Here is a 19,500-nt window from a genome sequence, read left to right on the forward strand (position 1 = left end):
GACATAATCACGTAATTAGGTGATTTTCAAATGGAATCGCCACATAAGTAGGGGTTTAATTTTCCTCCAGGACTATTCATCTGATTTGAAGGCGTTTTAGGTCACCAGTTCCTACAGTGTCGATTCAGGAGGAGACCAAAGGAGGTTACATGACAAAACCTCTGACAATAATTAACAGAAAAACTACACCGAACATATAAGGACTACAGATTTAGAAGAAAATCAGATAATGTGATTACTGTGAACTATTGGAATGTACATTTATAATGAATTACTCTATAGAGGTTGCATGGCATTCACAACATTTAACAACAATGTTTTTTGTTAACAATAGCCAAAAGACACAAACAAAGTGGCTTTCGCAAAGATTACTGCAACAAAGCATAATTATGGTTGAATATTATGTCAAATAATTGAAACACATTGAATATTACTGTAAAAGTCACAAATGTAATATTGTGCAAATGTGACCAATAAGTAAGCCATGAGACTGAACTGAGTAATGTCACAGTTGAAATTGGCATCAACAGTTGTATGGGAAAGAGCAAGTAGCCTGGATATTCGATCTCATGGAGAACAGTAGTTCAACATCAACCTCAATCAATGGCGTGACGGGTAGAAGATAAAGCCGGGTTTCCAGAGCAACAAATCTCAAATAATATTTCCCTCTCTCATTCTGAGGTGACACGGCTGAAATGCTCTCGTCATTGACTCCAAACACAGCTTCAGTGCTCATGAACACTCTGGCCTTGGCAAAGCGCTCTAATATGCGATGTGAAACAAGAAGACGTCCTTTCTTTCTGCCCACTGTTGGCTTTTGTGAGAACAGCCCAGCAGCTCTCTCTGCAGCAAGAAGGCGTGAGGAGCTATTCCTGTGTCCTCTCAGCCACGGGAAGAGAAGAAATCAGATAATTAAATGTGAGAAACGGCGTCGAAAGAGAGAAAAGGGGACGGGCCTTTATGCACTGCTACCTTCCTGAGGCTACCTGCTCAGCCGTGGAGCTAGCGAGCGAGCTAGCAATGGTGGCACATAGCAAGGGCCCTGCAGCGGGGAAACGGTAACAGAGCAGACCGTGACAAAAAGGACTGCACAGCCCCTCAATGCTCCACCTGGCAAACACAGACGGTTGTCAGGGACTGGCAAGTCAGGCATGTCCTCTTCAAGTGGCACCACGTCCATCAGAGCCCACTATGAATGGGCCCTCTTGCTGTTTGCATGGCCTGAGCTCCAATGATATGCCTCACTCCCCTCTGAAACTCCATAGACTGGGTTTCCACTGTCAGAGCAATGGGAGGAGAGGTGTTGAGTCGCGCCTATTGTTGGCGACAGATAATGGGAGAGGGAGGAAAGTGTTAAAAATGATTGCGTCTCTGTTGGGGCTCAGTGTAGAGATCTGTGGAGTGAATCACATCATAATAAGGAAGTGAAGCGGAGCAGGTCGGTTTTTTTATACTCCTTCAACAAGGCGTAACATGGCGGCCATGCTTGGGTCCTTTGGTCAAATACGTTGAAACAAAAAGGTCATCTGAGGAAGTAAAGCAGAGGAAATAAAGCAAAATAAATACATTCAAGAAACATAATCCATGTGGTATTAAAAATAATTATAGTCTGTATGATTGTTTTCCTTTGCATTCACGTGTCGTGCTGATTTTATTAGAATTGAGCAATTGCAGTAATATTGAACTGTGTTGTTTTTCAAATGCTATTTAATTAACTACTTAAGTAAATTTTGAGTGTCCTTTTAAAGTATTGTTTCCCTTCATTCAAATTATTTTCTATCCAATTGAATCATTGTAAAAGCAATGCATGTCCTGTATCTCCTGTGTTCAATTCGTGTGTGGGTGTGGATGCTGGTGTGGATTTACTTGTGGGCCTCAAACAAATACAAATGTGTCTGTTGAGGGTCAGTGAGAGGAGAGCTTTCCTCACTCTATTGACTGGAAATCTAGTTGTCTCATCTCTCTAAGCAGATGTCTTTCCCCAAGCATCTGTTTGTATTAGTACTGTAATTGCTGGTGATAATAAGCCCATTGATTCAGTATCTAAGGAAATAGTCAATCAGAGCAGCTCATTCGTCTTACTTTTCCTGACAGTTTTCCCCTTTAGCTAAACAGACAGTGCCAGGGCCTGGGCTTTGTTGACTGGATTGGAAAAGCAGACTGTGGTTGGTTGGGAATGGCTTGCCTGTCGACTCTGAGTGAGTGATGGGATCGGTGCAAACACACCGGTGACCCAATGGCCCTTACAGGAGGCCCTGGGTGATAGATGTGTTGATTTGTTTATAGAAGCCTAAACCCATTCTCTGGTCTTTCTCTCTATTCTCTTTTCCTTTCATCACACCATTTTGTGTTTATCTCTGTATTTTCTGCTACTTACTTTTTCGCTGTTTAGCTCCCCCTTTAGCGTCTTGTCACTCATTTTTATATGATCTTAGACATTCAGCTGGCCTGTAAAAAACACAAAATGTCTTGATTAGTTGGTTCAACAGCTCATCTCAAGCCAATTAATCAGATATCTTCCTTTATCTGTGCTGCTAAAGTATCTAAAAACTGTGAAACTGACCTAGTATAGTTCTGTCGTGATACATTACTAAATATTATTAAGTAAAACTGTGTGGCCCTACAAAAAGTGTCAAAAAAAGATATTGTATTTATGATGTATCATGTTGCAAATAACTATCACAACAAACCTTATGTTTTGAAACTTTTTTTTAAATTGATAAATACAGGAAAAACAACATATTTTGTATTTGAAGTAATGGAAACATTTTTTTTTCTTAATAATTTTTTTGGTATCTAGTGCTAGCTATTTGAGTCATTAAATTAAAAATATATTGTGGAAATCTGGATTCTATAATGAATAACAACCTATTCTTCTTGTATAAAAACCTGTTCACGTTCAGTTTCTGACTGAAAACACATTAACTCGACCAGAGTCAATGCAATCCTGTTAGTTTCCCTCCATAAACCAGTAGCAATCTGAAGGTGAGTGAATTCTAAATACCTTCACAGAGTGGAATGAGAGTAAAAGTGAACCATGCCCTGCTTAGTTAATGATTGTCCCATTCAATGCGCAAAGTGTCCGGCTCTACGACTTCAGAAGCTGTAATATTGTCACAAATAAATCACTGAGCGCCGGCCTAAACTAAATGTGTTCATTGGCCGGGGTCAAAGGGCAGCACCACCCATTACTCTGTACTGCCAAAGGATCATTATAGCTGTGTCAATGATGTTACAAATGAGACTTTGTGATGAATCTTTTCCCACCACTTCAAACAAGCTGAAGCCTACAAATGAGTCCATGTCATAGACGCATGACCACAGTTGTGTTGCTTCACTGGGTGTGATGACTTGTGTTCATAATTTTGGAAGAACCTCTGAAGAAACCTTTTTTTTTTCCCCAATATTGTTGTTGATACGACTGCTTAAGTTATAAAGCATCTGAGGAAAAAAAAAAAAACCTAACAAACCTCTAAGCCACTTCAGTTATATACCCTGAATATAGATAGCTTTGTGATCAAGTCTAAGGATAAACAAATGAAGGAAATGAAGAACTAAAATAAGAAAAAGGATGTTTACCTATTGTGGGAGTGTGTGTTTCAGCCCTCCCCCAACACACACACACACACACACACACACACACACACACACACACACACACACACACACACACACACACACACACACACACACACACACACACACACACACACACACACACACAGACACACACACACACACACACACACACACACACACACACACACACAAATCCCCCTCATTCAGGCACACAGCCTGAGGAGGGTAAAGAGGAGAGAGCAACATTCTTTATGGCCTGTCACAGTGTCAGAAGCAAGTTTACGGTGAGCGTGTCTTATTATGCACGGCATCTGAAAACTGCAGTAAATTAGCAAAACGTATGGCGACTTAATGATATCAATGAAGTGGCCACGAGGGCTGCCCAGGAGCAACTAATCTGTTAGATGTGGAGTGGTGTTGCTCACTGTGCCCCACTGTTTCCCTCTGACTGATAGAACAAGCCAACGCTACGTCCATTAAGATCAATACGCCAGCCATTATGATTGTAAAAAGCACATTTACCAGGCTTGTCAGGCTCATTATTGCAAGCAGATGGCAGCCCTTGCACTTACAATTCTAGACAAGGGAAGCAGTGACAAGACTTCAAATTAGAATCTATAATGCTAATCTATGGCCTTTTGGTTCAGGGGAGATAAAAGTGCATTATACACTAAGACGGTATTAGACTAGACTCGTTGCAGCACAGGTACTACAGAACTATGGAGTGCAGTTGACTTTTCGGAACACACTAATAAAAAAGATGTGCAGTTGAAGGTATAGACTGCAATGAACATTTATGCTTTATACTGTCAGGTTTTGTTTTTTATTTGCGATTACTGTTAACAGTCTTTGGATTTTAATTATAACGGGTCTAATTAAAAAAAACAAACTTGGGAAAGTTTAATTTACTTTCTGTACACGAAACCTTTGAGAGGGTGGAGTTAAGTATGTCTTGCAAGGTTAATATCATGATGAACTGCTTTTACATTCCTGGCCGGGGTGAGATCACTGCGTCTCTGGGTGAACAATAGCAAATCCGCCAAACTGTGTTCATCCAGCAGCCGTTGTCCCATGCAGAACAAATAATCCAAACGCTTGGGTTCATTGTGTTTTGTTTGTTATTGTGCATAATGTTATTTGCATAATGTCTTATTGTAGCTTGATTGTAATAGCAATTACTAACTGCTAAAGGAATGCACAACATACAGTATGTTTTAAGATGCAATATGTAGCTTTCAAAATGTATACAACTTTTTAGATGCACCTTTTGCACAGATCTATGAAGATTGTAATTTTAAAATATCAAACATCCAGGCTGACAATTTGGTGACCATATACAGGATGCAGTTTCTTGTTGGTGATTGACTCGGTAGCTCTTTTTGGGACTATCGAGCCACAATCCATCACCAACATTTACAAATAAGTGCAGCAATCAGCAAACATATAGTCCTGTGAGAACAGTAGCTCTAAAAGTTTCAACTCCCTGATAAGCCTTTTTTTTCATCATTACCATCCTCCCCCTGCAACATTTGTAGGAATTGAGCGTGTCGATTGTAAATGAGTGCGTTCAAGCTTGCACAAGTTTGAACACACGCATTCTTGCATACTGTGTGGAAACATCTGCAATGGAATGAGTGCATGGGTCATTGCACACAGCAGTTTGCCAGTGTATCATATAGCTAACACTATGTTGTCTGCAAAAGTGTATTAGCTGCTGTTCATTTGAAATCAGTTCATTTTTGTGGAGCCAACCCTATATGAATGCATGTTTTTTTTAATGTTTCAAGTTTAGACTACATAGTGCATGTAATAATCACAATAGTAATTAAGGTATGTGTTGTTTTAGAGGAGTCAAAAACAATGTATGTGCATTCAAATAAAACAGGCATTAGCAGGGCAATGATGGGTAATTTAGCCACAAGAGATTTGAGAGGATGAGAAAGACTTCACAGAAAATCCACACAAATTACAAATAATAACTTTTAACTAATGATAGTTTAAATAATAATGCTAGAATCATTGTTTCAATGTGATAATAAGCCCTAATAAGTAGGAAAACATTCTTGCAGGAAAAGCATGTTAACCTCCGCTATAAACAGTATGTTCTCAAGGAAAAGAAAAGAAAAACAACAACTTGAAGAGTCTGCTCTGGCGTTCAGTGAAAGTTCAACTCGACGTCACACTTTCAGTTTCCCTTTAAGGAGGAAGTCATGCTCTGCTCTTGTTCATCCCGCTCTTTCTCGCTCCCTCTAGACACTCCAAATAAATGGCTAAAAAGAGATCTACTTAAAGCTGTCAGAGAGTGTCAGAGCCAACAGCCGGGCCATTCCGCACGACCTACTCCCTGACCTCCTCTTTTCAGGGGTCACTTGTAGGCTGCCTCTGGTGGGAGTGCGGGGTAGTCATGCACTGAATGACAATGTATAAACATATGAATCGCTCATTCTCAGTGGCTCCTTTTCAATGACTGTTGAAGAGCTGCTTAGCTGTGGGGTTTATCTTCATTTACGTAGAATGCACCACTTTGATGTCTGGAATTAGAGTTTGGTTAATAGAAAACTCTGAATTTATTTTCCTGTGACAGGGTGTGAAGGGGTTGACCCAGTACCACTCTGACATTTTTCTCCTCGATCTTTAAACATTAACAGAAACACCAGAGAGCAACAATATGGCAAAACTAATTATTGATGTGACCCCGTGATCTGACAAGATGGTTAAAATGCATGTTTTCTATATGAATACAATACCAATTTTACCCATCATTAAACTAGGCACATAAAATCCATAATTGGCAGAGATATTAGCCCATAATTACTGTTCTCCTCTTATTGGAGATTTTGAAAATTCGCATGGTTAAGGTGGCACAAATGATAAATTATTCCATTGCTTTGTGTTAATCACTACAGAGGAGTCATAAGGGCTTGGCCCCAATGCTCAGTTTTAACATTAATGCGTTATCTCTCATCAATATTAAAAGGAGCCTTTAGTAAGGTAGGGGTGTGTGTGTGTGTGTGTGTGTGTGTGTGTGTGTGTGTGTGTGTGTGTGTGTGTGTGTGTGTGTGTGTGTGTGTGTGTGTGTGTGTGTGTGTGTGTGTGTGTGTGTGTGTGTGTGTGTGTGTGTGTGTGTGTGTGTGTGTGTGTGTGTGTGTGTGTGTGGGGTGTATTAAGTGAGAAGAATGGAATAGTGAGGGGGTGTCTGATGCTGATGGTTTTGGCTAAGAAGACAGGTAGAGGTATGACACCTGAAGATATGGAAGTTTCTCGGCTGACTATTCTTCATTAGAGCTTTTGGTTTGTCGTGGTCAGCTTGTGCTGTTCTGACTGTTACACAGGATTCAGGAAAACTGTTTATCCTTGCGCTCAGTGTATATATGTCCGCTAAGCAGGAGCCATTAATTACTGACGGTGACAGATGTAAATCAGCAGTGCATCATTTCATGTAAACTCAGGTGGACATGATCCCGAGCAGAACAACACAGGGAAAGGCCACCGCCAGCTAGAAGTCTGTACAAAGGAGGAGAAACAGCCCGCCGAGTGGTAATAAGGTGATAAATACGATGATAAAGACGCAAAGGAGACAAGATGAGACGAGACAGAGAAAAAAGACGGGAGGCAGATGCCGGTTGGCCACTAGTGAGGGGGCCTGAGTTTGACAGATGCTTTCAGTGATGACCATCTGCCCTGAACAGCAGAGGTGCTGAACTGCAGGTTTTAAAGCTGCTCCTTCCAACAGCTCCAAATGAAGCAGAGGAGGGGACCTCTGGACAAAAGGTTGTGCTGAGAGAGGAGAGCGGGCCACGCCACCGCTGTACAACTTTAATTTATGATGGATGAGATTGGAGGAAAGGTCAGGTGGTGATAAATATGAGAGCGTTTGTCCCAGGAGGTCATCAATTATGCCGCGGCTTCTAACTTTCGATCTTGCGGCCGAAATGGATCTCTTCTTTGTAAGAAAACTATCTCTCAGAAAATTGGAGTGTATTAATCAAATCGGCGACGAAGTGGGGTTGTGCGAGTGTGTGAGGAATCATAACTTAAATCAGAGCCTTGATCCATATCCAACTAGGGGTCTCACGCTGTGTTGGGATGCACAACTGCATTCTTATTGAACATTACAAGAAGCGGGGGTCTGTTTCTTGAACCAAAACAAAGTATCGCATTGATTTTCGCGGCCACTTCTCAATGGCAATTTTAGCACATATTAGTGTCTGTCATGTCATTTACAGTGTAGTGAACTTTTACCAGCCACAAGTCAGGATTACTCTATAGAATATAGATGAATAAACTACATATCACACACTTTCCGGTGAAACAATTTAATCATGTAAGCAATTATATTTACACAAATACAAAAATATTTAAAGACAAACAAAAATTAATTTGATTCATGTTGATTTTGCAGAAATTACAAAACTGTCCTGAAGTCTTCACTCGTCGATCAATTGATATGAAGAACATTTCTAGAAATAAAACAAAGTACATTAGCAGAAATTCCTGAGTCCTTTCCTTATTTAACAAGTAATATATTTCACAGCTGTCAAATCTTTTACCTCCTAATTTTGTTTTTTTTTTATTTGCCAAAACTAAACCAGGCCTGACATGACAGGCGTTGTGAGTGTTGCTGTGCCTTCACAGCTCTCAACAGCCTTCATTTCTTTCAAACCTTTGGTTAAATTCTATCCCAAGGTAATGAAATACAGAAGTCTTGTCCTCAAAGCCCCAAACAGAACGACAATAAGATCACAGCGGCTGACCTTTGACCAAGGCCACCGTCCTTTTATCATCTCAGTCCGTCCCCTTTTCTTCCCCTTGGCAAAAAACTGCCATGCCGAGAAAAGTTATTAGCCCCCTTCTATTGTTTCACAAACTCTGGCCCGTAATGCAGAAAAGATTGCAATGATTATAGGACAAACTGAAGGGAAAGACACAAAAAAGAAAGAAAGGAAGAAAACAGGAGATATGGGTTGATGGGAGTGGAGTAAAAGTCCTAATTCTTTCTTCCTTGTGGTGTATTTCAAACCAGAGCTGAAGGGGTAATGGTCTTTTTATTCAGCTGACAAGAAGCCAGGATGTCGAGCTCCCCTCCAATCGATGGGCCTCCATTGTCTCCCAGCAAGCCCACATAGACCCCCAAAAAAACCTCACTTGAATTATCTACTACAGCTCCAAACAGCTGTTTTTAACACAGTTGAAAAGATAAAGCAATATATTAGTGGGGCCTATGTAGCTGTGGTGACCCCAATGAAAATGTATTACCCTTGTGCCACCTCTAATTTCAGCCCCCAGCAGCTTTTACTAGTACTATGGGTTTTTAATTGTGGTTCCCCTTTGTGTTTTTTGATCAAATGATTCATTCATTCTATTTAAATGACCCAGCATGTGCAGGATAGTGGCTATTAAATGCACTCTGCTATACTGTGGTATTGTGATACAAAAAAAAGAGAGTTTTTAAGTCGACCAGTTATTTTGCTCTTTTTAAATGCATATAAATCTAAATATCCCTCTTACCATACACCTCATTATTGTTATGGAATGATAATTATCCTTTCTCTACTTCTGGAATATGTTATATTCCAGTAGTGAATCGCCGTTGCCTCAACTGCTTTTGTGGAAACTGCTGTTGCCCTTAAAATAAATAAAAAATAATAATAAAAAGTGATCGATTTTGAAATATACCAGAATTTTTCGATGGTCACTTTTAATTGCTTATCTCACCTTTGCACCTGCCTAAGTCCTTGTTTTGCAGGGGCATTGCTAGAAACCCAACAAGAAAACCAACAAAAGCAGCTGTTAAACCACCAGGTCAACATTCATATTTTTGTATCTGATTTACTGCTACTATAAACATCATCCATGAAAAGCTGAGATAGAAGTGCCACATGAACAGTGTCACATAAAAAAGATCCCCAATCAAAAATCTGCTTGGTCGGCCGTGCACTTGAACAAGTGCACAGTATCGGTGGGTGGGTGGGGGCAGCTATTATTGTCACCACCCCAACCCCCATCCAATCAGTAAAAAGAAAAGGGGTGAGGTGGTGGTGATGGTGCAACGAGGGGCTCCATTCTTGACTCCAAGTCCCAGGGTATGGTGTAGGGGTCTCCTAAATGTGCCATGTCGTATTGATCCATACGATCCTTCTAAAAAGAAAGAAAAAAAAAAAGAATGAAACAGCCAGACTAGCACTTACACACCACCCCAGCTGAGTAAGGGCTATTGCAGCACTACGAAGCTAATCAATTGTCTCTGCTGCATGGAAAGACTTGTCCACCGCATCATAATGTCAATGTTTTCTGTTTTCCTTGTCTCCCTTTGTGGAGTCTTGAGTAAAATGCATCTTGATAATAGTCAAGGGCAGGTCCGTTGTTTTTTTTCCCATTTTTGGAATGATGTCATGCAGTCAAAAACGAAAAATATATTTAAAAAATCCATTGTCACTTATAACAAAACAAGTAAAATATATTATTTTAATTGTGAATACTTAGTTTGTAAGAAATAAAAAATATTAAACCATTTTATTTTAGTCGTGACATTAACTTTTCCACCATATTCAGTTGTTTTTTTTTTTAGAGATGATGCGGTACTTCCATAAAACTTTACATTTCCTTTACACTGCTCCTATGAAAGTAAAACCACAGTGTAGAGAGTCATTGTACAACATATCATTCCGTATTTAGTTTTAAAGTTGGCTCTTTTGAAAACTTTAAAACAAATTACCCAAACTCGACCTAAATTAAAAAGCTTTGCACCTTCATTGAGCAGTAAATAAGAAAATACTCCCAATCAGATTCAAACATGAAGCCGGTGTATCATCATATGTATGACTGAACGTGATTTGTGAATGATTAGCACTTAATTTGTAGCCAGCTGAGCCTCATGAAATCAATTTAGCTGACATTTTGAACTTTGACCAAAACCATGTTTGCTCAAATTAGCATTCCAATATCTTCCAGGTTTTGCACGCTAAAACAATTGATTCGATTTGAATCTGACGGTTTTTTAAACCATGCTAATGTACTTCTTAGCAAAATGATCAGCATTAATGCAGAAGATGCAGAAAATATTTGGCAGAGCCTGCAGGAGAATTTGTTTGACCCCAAGATTTCTGACACTGTTTTTAATGTTTGGGAGATAATACTGGGGGTCTGGTCACCGTGTTATCAAACAAGTTTATTTCAAGAGTAAAAACGTGCTGATAAAAAGTAAGAAATAAATAAATAGAACCTTTTTTTTCCAATCTGTGTGACTGCCTTGGAATTGTAAGCATCTGGGTTCACAATGTCGTCCCCATACTTGGACTGCGCAATGTGTGCAAAAAGGAGGGAAAGAAAAAAAAAAAAAAGAAGAAACTCCCAGCACGCAGTTTTTCTGAAAGCTAATATGTGACCCACTGATGAAAAGTTCTTCCTTCGGAATTAAGTTGAATGTCCAGCGTTATCTCTGTGTTGGAATTTCTCTTATCACCCCGAGGGAAGCGAGTGACAGATTGATGCAAGTTCTTACCTGAGCCTCCCCACGTACCCTCTATATGTATCCTGCAACGGACAGATACTGTTAGTGCACCTCGCTATTTTATACTTAGACTTCTCAAAAGCTGTTGAGAGACGGGGGTAAGGGAGATAGTCCCGGGCATCTGTGTGCTTGGGTGGGAGCGAGATTTGGTTTCAAGACGTGAGGGGCTTTGTCTGAAGACCAGAGTATTATTGTTGCACAACATGCAGCTTTTTTAAGAAAAATGTTTTCTTTTCTTTTGCCTAAATGTCATTGTTTCCCCAAATCTTGTTCAAAAAGTATCACTCAAATGTAGAAACAGATTCTGAATTGCTATTCCAGGCTAGCATACTCAGGAACATTTTTAACTTATTATTTTTTATTATTTATTATTATTAGCTGGAGTGTTATCAGACCTTTCCCTGAGTCCACATGCCACAGTTTAGTGCAGATTGGCTCTTATTGTAAATGCACTTGACAGACAAACATGCAAGATAAAAGTTCACACTTGCATTATGGATATACTTTAAGATACTAAGGGGATCTGATTTTTCTTGTGTCTTGATTAAAGTGTCTTAAATAAGGAACAGGTTAATATTGACCAAATGACATGACCCTCATTCACATCCATTAATAGAAATTGACATTACATGTAATGGTGATGGTAAAAAAAACTTGAGGTATGTCTTCCAGAAAAAAGAAAATTTAAATTAATTAATAATAGGCATGTATGCAGTCAATAACTCTTTAAAAAATTATCTGACAAAATATTTTTGACATTTAATAAACCCAATTGATCCAAAAGAAGCTATAATCTCTTCATCTTTAAAGGTAACATATGGCTATAGATTCTTTTCCTGCTCTAAATTGATTATTTTCATCCCGAGGTTATAGAAACTTAAGATGCCTCTGTCATCCACTTTAAGATGCAGTTAAATTGGCTGTGGTAGCGCCTGATTAGTCAGCCTGCTGGAACGGCTTCAGACAGCTTTATTCTCAGGTAGAAGTGCTGACTGCATGCCCCTGAACCAGGACCACCAATTACTGTATGAGAGGTTATGATACTAGATCAGTACTTCAGTTTAAAGATGCTTTGGGAGGGCGGATTGTGACAGTTCAGGTCTTCACATTCACAAGTAACTTTCTCACCTTTACTGAGCCGTGAGCAGTGTTAAACTTGTGACTTGTGCTTTGTGTGAGCCAACCTTTTTTTAATGGTGCAATAAACGCTGAAGCTTGTACTCTGAAATCGGTGTTGAGGATTACTATTTTCTTTTTTTTACAGTATAATTAGTTTTTGAGTGCTGACAGTTGCGATATTTGAGAGAACCTGCGTTCACAGTGATCAAAACCTGGCACCCTGACGTTATGTTTCGGATCGTACTGCAGTGAGCACTCATGGTGACCTCTGACCTTACACAAGTCTGAGGAGATCAGAACAGCTGAATACATCTAAAGCTGGGGTGCTGAAGCTGAATCCCCTTCGCAGAGCTATCGGAAGAATCTGCCTCCTTCTGCATACCAAGACGGGGCTTATACTTCACCAATAATCTGCACCTGGACAGTGTTGTTCTACTTGTGGGCTTATCTGAGGGGGTCATGCATTTTATCATTCACCAGGTGCAGCCAGTACATGGTTTAAGTCAGACAGTCTCCCTTATCAAGAGAGTATATCTTGGCATCCGATGCCAGGGATTCAAAGGGGAAATGACGGCGTTGGGACCGGATTCGGTGGATATCGTACGTTGTGGTGTTTTGGTGGAAAATGAATGTGAAAAGTGTGGCTGCTAAAGTCAAGCATGAAACAAATATGGCTACAAGTAATCACTTTCAGAGGCCTACAAGCAGTTTCAGAATTAAGGTAAGATACAAACTTCATTGTCAAACCTAAATGTTTCAGTGAAAGTAAAAGTGTAACTATAACATAGGTGCTACTACAACTCTGAAATATGGAAAATGCAGCTACTTGAATTTATCAGGATCTTCAGATGATTCATAACGCTTAAAAATGAGATACAAAATAGGATTAGTACAGTAATATTCATACAAGAAGTAGAGGAAATACTTATGAACCAAGCTTTCAGTCTTAGATAACTGTGTCCAAGTAAGTAAAAAAAATACATATCACATCTCTGAATACTGCTTTACAATTTAGTCCTTCCTGACACACCATCCATCTTGATGATATTCAGAGAACACAGTATATTCTTATATACACACATATGCCAGTGAATCCACCGGGTCTCTCACAGGCGGCAAAAGAGGAGAGAAGACAGAGAGGTAGAAGGAGTCCATCAGGTGATATATTACCCTGTAGGCATTGTAATTTGTTATATAAGCTTCATGTAAGCTCAGCAGCAAGATTAAAGACCTCCAGTTCAGTGTATCAGTCACCCGTCAACTTCTGGGTCAATTTCCCTTTAACCCTTGTTTTGTGGTTCATAACCCTCTTACAAATATGACACTGTCAATCAAAATGCAGCGGCCGGTCACTATGACTGCTTCTTCTTTCTTTGCCTTTAAAAAAGACCCCAGAATTATAAAAAAGTACAATTATTCTACCTTTATCAAATGCATCTTTTTGACTGTTTGAACCTGTTGGTTTGAGTTGCGTGAAATTTAGATTAAATTGCTCCACAAAATGCGATAAGTGATATTTCCCAATCCTATTAATTAATAGCGCTTCAGACATGCTGTGTGTGACTTTGCGTTGGTGGTTTGCCTCCCAGACAGTTTTATTTTTTTTGGGATTTGGGAAAAGGGGGCATCTTGAGAGGCTTAGTAGTCATTAGCAACCAGCAGACAGTGGATGCATTACACAGTGTGACATAAATGACTAAATGAATCAGCACAACTATTAAAGGGTGTGTTCCCTCCGCGGTGTCTTGATACGATAAGCCCATATTTTGTTTTGAATCCTAATGACTGGCGTAGGTGTGCATTCATCATGGATTATTGGGGACTTAATTTAATTGAGCCAAAGCGATCGCCTGTAAATCACATTACGCTGTCATTTCTCTTTACACCAAGGAGACAACAGCCCCCGCTGGCTGTGACTTGACAAGACACCAAGGTGGGTGTTCCAGCAGGCAGTTCTATTCCGCCAGCAGAAAGACGGAGTAATGAGGATTAGAGCTGTGTATTTATAATTCAAAATAACGCCTTTGAATATCAATAATGGAAATGACTGCGCACACAATGAGAGCTGTTATAATGTTTGATTGTTGTCACTGGATATCTGCTCAAGCTGCCGCTGTAGCTCTTTGTCTAAATCCAGTTAGCATGGTGATAAACTGGGGTTTGACGGTGTTTACTCTGGAGTAGCAGCAGTGCGGCTGAGAAGAATGCTCTTATCGTTTTTATTGCCACTGCATCACACACTTGGTTAACAAACTGCACGGGTGAAAATAAGAGCTGACAGTGTTCAACCCCCTCAGGTGAACGCGACCTCATTCCCTCAGCTAATGTCCATCAATATCCCTCATTATTCAAATGAGATGAATGGGATATTGTCAGACAGCGAGAGCCAAGTGGCATGTTATTTTGACCTATTGTAGTTGTCGCAACCTTGCCCTAGTGCCTTTGCTTATTGCTGGTTTGACTGAAGGAGTGCCGCACGGTTTAAATAATGGGCCCTTGGGTGTCAGGTTTTTACAAGATGCTTCTCTATAAATCAGCCCGGCTGGGGAAAGACATCAGTTTCAGCATGGGAAATTGATACCTGACTAATTTACAATGAGTTTATGAAATAGAAAAGTGATAAAAGACTCGTGTCGATCTGTTAAAACAAATCTGGTGAGTATCAGGCTTCTTATAAGGCAACAAGGCCAAAACCCATGAGAGTGATTACTACGGCACTGTACAAATGCTCAATAATGACGAACCATTAATAAGAAAATAAGCCAAACATTGAAGAAAAGACTTTGAACTCACCTAAAAGGGAGCGCCTTATGAGGCGACAGTGGTGTTGTGAACTGCAAAAAGCGACACTAAAGAAACTGCGAAGAAGCGACAGTGGTATCGGCCCTCCGTTTTGAGAGGAGGAGGCCAAGTGTATTGTATCCCATAACCTCCTGTTATTGCCACACAACACAAGCGGCGGTGGCGGCCCCAGCCGCTATGATGGAGCACCCTTCTCCTCCTGAGAAAGAATGTTTGCTTACTATTTCATCATCCCCCGGGGCCACAGGAAAATAAGCCCATCAGTTGTCATTGTGACAGGATAAAAATGGAGCCGTCATATTTCAGTAACACAATGCAGGCGAAAGGAAAGAGAGAGAAAGAGAGAGGGACAGTGAGAGAGTGCCATCCAGCCCCATCACCCTTTCCAGCAAATGAATTATGGACCGGCTTCTTTCTCACGCGAAGACTATAAGTTAATATTATCTCCTCAGGATAATTATAGCAAAGTTCAATTACTGACACAGCATTACCGTGTGGCCCTGCACCGCAGGTTCTGACACACACCCCTTTTACACATTTATCTTTTCACTCCAACACAGTAAATCTGCATGATGGCAGTGATTTATCTGCCGGTGCCTGGTCCCTAACTCTACAACCATTCTTCTTCGCATCCAACGATTGGCCCCGGTCCCTTGAGTCCCCTTGAGCTTAATGTAAGCTTTTCTTTTTACACTGTGTTTTCTGACCAATTTGTGTCCCCCCCCCCCCCCCCCCCCCCCCTCTCCTTTTGTCTTCAATGAATGGGGCAGAGGGCTTGGATTTTGAATTTAGTCCACAAGATGTATGACCCGGTGATTGCAAGAAGAGGACGCACATGAACTCCACTGCAAATCCTCTGGGTGTCCCATAACAACTGCATTGTGTAGGTCTACACTGAGCTCTTAACAATACCATTCCCAAACATACATCTCAGGTTTTTCAGTGTGAAAACCTTGACACTGACTTCAAGCGAAAGCAACGAGTTGTCTCGTCAGCCTGAGAGACGTCATGTTTGCACTGTTAGCGTTTGTCTGCATCGGTGCACCTCGGAGTCCATTCCCTTTGGTCAAAAGCTGAGCATGCTGACGTGTTTTCAAGTTTAATGTCTAAATCACACTTTTTTTTTTTTCCCTGCAACAATTGTTCGCATTTTAGAAGAATTTTTAAAAGTCGATCTTGCTCTTCGAATGGATAACTCGAGTGCATCGATATTAGATCAGGGTGACAGCAAATACACACATCCACGATAAAGGTTACTAACGTGTTTCAACGCAATCACTTTCATCAGCCATGAACTGTTTCAAACAACTCTGACGACGTCTTGTGTGTCACCAGCTTTCCTGTGCAGCGCCACATTTGGGGGAGGGAATTACATCAAAAGATAAAATCGAAATATCAAATTAGGAAGCATATATTACAGGACAATATGTAAGTCAGCCATTTTGATATCACACAGACTCTTACTCCCAGTGTGACATTTGATCTACAGCATATTATACCCCACACTCAGTATCGGGCTATTTGCATAAGAATTGACTGTCTGCCTACTAAGCAATGGCCTGCTTAAAGACTCAGCTGAAAATGTGTGTGTGTCATGAATATGAACATCTAAATCAAGTCAGAGTCTAACCCTCATATTCGGCAACAATTATTTGGCAACACCACGATAGTCACATTCAAACAAATCAAATTTCATTCTTATGAGACACATGTTAAAGAGGTGTACACTTTCAGTAATTATTCTGTAAACTCGGCCCCATATTTTCATGCAAATGTATTAGATAGTGACACGTCAAATGCAAAATCCAATTTGTTGGTTATGAAACACATGTAGGGAAGAAATGTGTACACTAATTATTTCTGGGGCATCTTGCTCCCTCCCTCCACCCATTTCATACACAAGCTAAACTGGATATTACATTTGCTTAAAACTCAATCATGAAAAATGAAGACTCGATTTGAAAAATTTTAATAAAGATAAGTTGCTTCTATCATGGAATCAGGGAATGCTAATCGGTGCTTTCATTCGGGTGGCAGCAGATAATGTCACCCTAGCTTGAGGCTCTTATTTTGCAATAAAGCATTTACATTCTAATGATTTTATTATGGCTTATACAGGCTGTCAGCGACAGACCAACTGAGCTGCAGCCCCTTCCTCCCCGCCTCTCCCCATTCAAATCGCTGGCAAATTGTATCAGCTATCAGCTCATGGAGCTTTTATCAAGCTGGCCCAGTGGCAAGCCAGGGCCCACCACAATGAGATGTCTATTGCTTGAAGAGTCTGTATTTAATCATTTCTGCTCGCCGGTATTGTTCTGCTTACAGTGCATAAATAAGTGCTTCAAATAACCCTGGAGTGCCACTGACAATGAAACAAAGTATCTGTCTTATTTATCTTCCTTGCATTCTTCACTGCGCTCCCTTATATATAAATATATTTATATATATTTTTTTCTTTCTATTTTCTCTTTCCACCACTTTCTTTATTTGCTTGGGGCAATGTTTCTTATTCACTCACCTATCATCTTGGAACAGTTTGAAATTACTCGCTGATGAGCAGAAAGCTTTTCAGATACAGATAACCAAAGAGCACTTTTGAATGGCAAAAATCTCCAGTCTCCTGAACACTCTATTACAGACTCATGAGGAAGGACAAAAAAATTAGATTGGACTTGGGCTATTTCCTCTGGAACTGAGAAACTGTTTAATCTCTCCGCTATGGGGAGATGGGAGCAAAGTGACCGTATATTAGCTTACACGGGGCTACATCAGGCTCTTTCATCTGAAATGACAAATTGAGAGATTTCTTTGTGCCACTTCGGCATGACCTTCTACTCGCACGAGAGGTTTATTTTTGCAACAAATTGCTTGGATTATGATATAATGTGGCTTTGGTGAATGACAAACAACAATTAACTCTAAATGTGGACATATTTCATAGTTAATTGATCATTATTTTTAAACTTTACAATCTCATGTCGTGTACAATGCTGTAAAGGAGTCTACATAGGGAAATATATTAAGCTGAAAATCATGTCTGGATTGGTTTGTCGTCTGAGCTGTCTTGAACTTAACTTATCTTATCTTGACAAAGCAACTTCTTTACAGCAGTTGTTTATTATTGTTCACATTATATGTTCATTATTCTCAAAATAAAAAGATAATTCTTTAAAATATATTTATATTGTTTTGCTTTAAGGGTAAATAATTCTAAATCAACATTCCAAGTAATCATGGCATACATTTACACACAAATTTGAGAGTAAAAGAACATTTTCAAATGAAATGAATAATTATAATAATATAGAATTGTCTTCAGAATCTACTTTGTTGTTAACGTCAAATCAATCCATGAAAAGGTTGCTTTTAATTTTTTTTTTCCTCAAATTGTGTCTCCTCTATGCTTTTTTTAATATTTAATGCAGCCACAGGTCCATATAAAATAAATTAAAGATATGAGTATTATGTATTATTTTGAGCATCATGCCTTAGCCTTGAGACTGTTCATGATGATGATTTTAATTGTAACTGTGAGTAAAGACATGAACAAGGAATGCACTTTCATTTTTTTATGGAACGATACATGAATTAGAAGGGCATTTAGCCAAAATGTTCTCATACTGTATACTTTCCCAAAAAGGTTGATACATTTAAAAGAAAAAAAATAAGAATTGTTTGCCTCTGTCATGTTACACAATCTCCAGCATTGATCTAAGCTGTTTGTAAGGTTTTTGAGATGAGTATTGATACGTCGATGTCTATTTTTTTGCTCTCTATGCCTGAGCATTGTGAAAAAAAATCATCTGTGTCACTTAAACATTGAGAATATTGATGCCGTCATCCTATATTGCTTTAGTTTTCAGGCGCTGTGGTGCAGTGTCTGGCCCTGGTTGCCTGTTCAGGGTGCACCCACACCCTCAGCAGGGCAGTATTGTGTTCCAAGTTTAACAGGAGTGCTTTGAACTCACTTTGGAGTTGAATCACCTCACCTTAGGGCAGGTTTGTCACCGTAGCCTCATGTATCAACACAAGATAGAGAATGCCTCAGAGGGACTTTGACTAATTGGGGGGGTTAAACCGCCGTTCATGAATCTCTGGCCTGATCCCCTCAAAATATAATGAATCCGGGCAGGTTTTGAAAAGCCAGGAAACATTTCTCCTGACCTCAGTTGTGAGGCGTTATTCTGGGAGACATGACCGTAAACCCATCCCTCTTCTCCTAGGGCAGTTAAATACCTGCCATTGTGCACCATTGTTCTGTTATTGCTGTTGTCCCTTTTTCTTTCAAGCTCAATTCTTTATTTTGGTGTATATTGTTACTCCAAAGGAGCTCTTTTTATCCTGAAGGCAAACATCAAACTAAGAGACAATATCAGCTCCACAAAAGACCTCCAAACTCCATTATGTTTTTTTTCTTCCCCCCCCCCCATCTCTTTTTTTCTCCTCTCTCTCTTATTTCTTGTTCCGTCTTTCGGCGAGAATCACAATTC

Source organism: Blennius ocellaris, assembly GCF_963422515.1.
Source record: "Blennius ocellaris genome assembly, chromosome: 8".
Taxonomy (NCBI): Eukaryota; Metazoa; Chordata; class Actinopteri; order Blenniiformes; family Blenniidae; genus Blennius; species Blennius ocellaris.